The following is a 2,993-nucleotide window of genomic DNA, read 5'->3' as shown; positions in this document are numbered from 1 at the left end:
GGGCGGGACGGACGCGCGAGAGGCTGCGCAAGGGAAAGCCACGCCCCCTATAGCCAGGGCACACCCCTGGCCCACTATGCCACGCCCTCCGGCACTGTACGCCACGCCCCCGGGCCGGGAGAACTGGGAGGCCAGGAGTCACCGTCCTTTGGCGCTGAGTCCTGCTAAGGGAACCTCCCTGCTTTGTGTTTCTGTACTAACTAGCTAGATGTCTTGGTCCTTGGCCCTTGTAGCTCAGGACCTTCCCTGGGTCTCAGAAATCCACAATAGCAAGGGGTGTAAGCGTGTGTGTATTGTAAATCCTAGTGAAGTGAGTTTAGAACATTTGCAAGCTGAAATCTCACATGAAACTTCATAAAAATGAACTGGGAAGTCTATGAATGAGAGACAGTAGGGTCTGAAGCACTACCCTGACAGCTCTTATACCTCAATCCTGGAGAGATCTCAAACACCTCTGGGGGTGCCCTCTGGACCCCAATATCAACCCTTCGCTACAACCCTGTGACGCCTGTGACCCATAACCTTGGCACAGCAAGGCCTGAACAGCCCCATTGCCTCTAAGTACAATTAGGCACCTTTTACAAAGTTCCTACACCTTCCCACCCAGGCCCAGCCTCCTTGCCCTCTTACTTGAAGCGTTCCCTGGCAAAGTCCCCCACAAAATCTCCCCCGTTTCCTGGGCAGTGACTCTCTGGTATCTTCTCCATATCTTTTCCCATGCTAAGGCAGAATGAAGCCTTAAGTTTGAGTCTAGCCCAAGCTATACAGTGGGTTCCAGGTCAGCCTGCGTAACAGTAGCAGATTTCATGCTTGAAACATTTTATTTTGAATATATTGGAAATTAAATTTATATCTTTTTACCTTAGTTCACTGGGCCATTTTAAATTACACAAAGGAGTTCCTTGTGGCAGCTCATTCCTGTTCTCTATTGGCAGCCCTGCTCCCATGATTCCAAACAGCCCTACAAGCTATGTCACATACATGCCACACCGTGAGAAATACAGCTACTAAAAAAAAAATGTAAATCACGACACTCCAAATACAACAGGACAAGCTGTTGTGTTTCTTTGCTGGGGTGGTAGAAACCCAAACCTTAAACTATAAAGACATAAACATAAGCCAGGTGGTGGTAGCCCACACCTCTAATACCAACACTCAGGAGGCAGAGGCAGGCGGCTCTTGGTGAGTTCGAGAACAGCCTGTTCTACAGAGGAAGTTCTAGAACAGCCAGGGCTACACAAAGAAACCCTGTTTCATGTGCCAGTAAAGCCACAGAAACCTCAAGAAAACAGTTGGCCACACACAGACATTAACATCTGCTTATAACATTGTATTATAGGGTTACAAAGTTTTACCACTGGGAGACAGTACACACAGTATCTCTGTATCCTACCCTCTGCCCTGAACTTATTTTCAAACAAGTTCTCATGGTCAACTCACTGTGTAGGCAAAGCTGACCTTGAACTCATGGTCCTCTTCCCTCTACCTCACAAATGTTTGGATTTTTTTTTGTATGTGCCACCCTGCAAAGTTGATAATAAATTTACTACCGTTGCTACTGAAATATGTTCTCAAGTAGCCCAGGATGGCCTCCAAGTTGCTGTGTAGCCAAGGTTTGCTGTGCTGTGATCTCCGGATTCTCCTGCCTCCACCTCCTAAGTACTGGGATTCCAGATATGTGCCCCCAGACCCAACATTTTTTTTCCTAGTAAATGTGTCTGAATCTAAAGTATTAAACAGTTAGGTGGCTGACAACAAAACCTGCAGAGAACTCTTGGGAGGTAAAATACACTACAAAGGAGAAAACCGTGTTGCAGAAACAGGAGGGGGCTGGCAGGAATCCCAGCTCCCTGGAGCCTAAGACAGGAGGTTCAGGAGTTTGAGGTCAGCTTGGGCTATACCATAAGCTCCAGGGAACCTGGGTTTTAGAGTGAAACCCTGCCTTAATAAAAGAATGAAAAATCAAATACCTGTTCTGATTGGTGTTTTTAAGCATTGAATTATAAAGCTGAATATGGCATAAAAAAGGGTCTCCAAATGTTCCCCTAAAGTGTGAGAGTATGCTAGCTGAATGAGAGCAGGGGTGCTGGGGGGGGGGCTTTATCATCTAATCCAGCGGTTCACCACCTGTGGGCCATGACCTCTTTAGGGTCAAATACAAGATCTTCTGAGTATCACATAGTATGATTTGTAACAGTAAAAAAAATACAGTTATGAAGTAGCAACAAAATAAGTTTCTGGTTGGGGGTCACCTCACCATGAAGAACTGTATTAAAGGGCCACAGCGTTAGGAAGCCTGAGAACCTCTCGATACCACTGTGCCTGCTTCTGCCTGTCTCTGAAGAGCTCAGATTGCCTCTGTCACACGAAATCAGAAAACTAATTCAGGGAAGAGATGTTTCATAGAGTTTTGCTTTCCTCTATGCAGGCGAATGTTCCAGATCTAAGGGGAAAAGGAAGGCAAGAGATTGGGGCTGCTTTGGACCCGTGTCCCTGTAGGGTCATTCTGGGTACTGACATCGGCTGACCTCCGCTACGAGCATCTCTTGCTGATGTCTGATGCCTACTTAGCAGCTGGGATTTCCACCTGAGAGCCAGTGACACCTGGACTTTCAGTGTCCTGTAGGGAGATGCCACCCTGTGCTGTGTGTTGGGTTTGCCTGGCCAGGAGCAGCCCCAGCACAGCAGCTGCTTCTAAACCTTCTGTAGAGGAGATAGTGAAGCTGCCCCCAGAGATACTGTGAAGCACTTCTGGAGCATAGGAACAGGACCTGGGATGCTGGCCAGGGAGCTGGTCATTCGTTGCCTAAGAGGGAGAAAACTTCAATGAGGAATCAGCCAAGAAACTCCATCTCATGTCTACAAGTCAGCTATTGATGTGTGGAAGTGTGCACACAGTTATGTAGGGGCCAGGAGACAATCTTATATGAAGTCCCCCAAGAGCTGTCCACCTTGTGTTTTAAGACAAAGTCTCAATGACCTGGGACTCTCCA

Source organism: Microtus pennsylvanicus, chromosome 5, assembly GCF_037038515.1.
Source record: "Microtus pennsylvanicus isolate mMicPen1 chromosome 5, mMicPen1.hap1, whole genome shotgun sequence".
Taxonomy (NCBI): Eukaryota; Metazoa; Chordata; class Mammalia; order Rodentia; family Cricetidae; genus Microtus; species Microtus pennsylvanicus.
Note: the sequence above shows the minus strand (reverse complement) of the source record.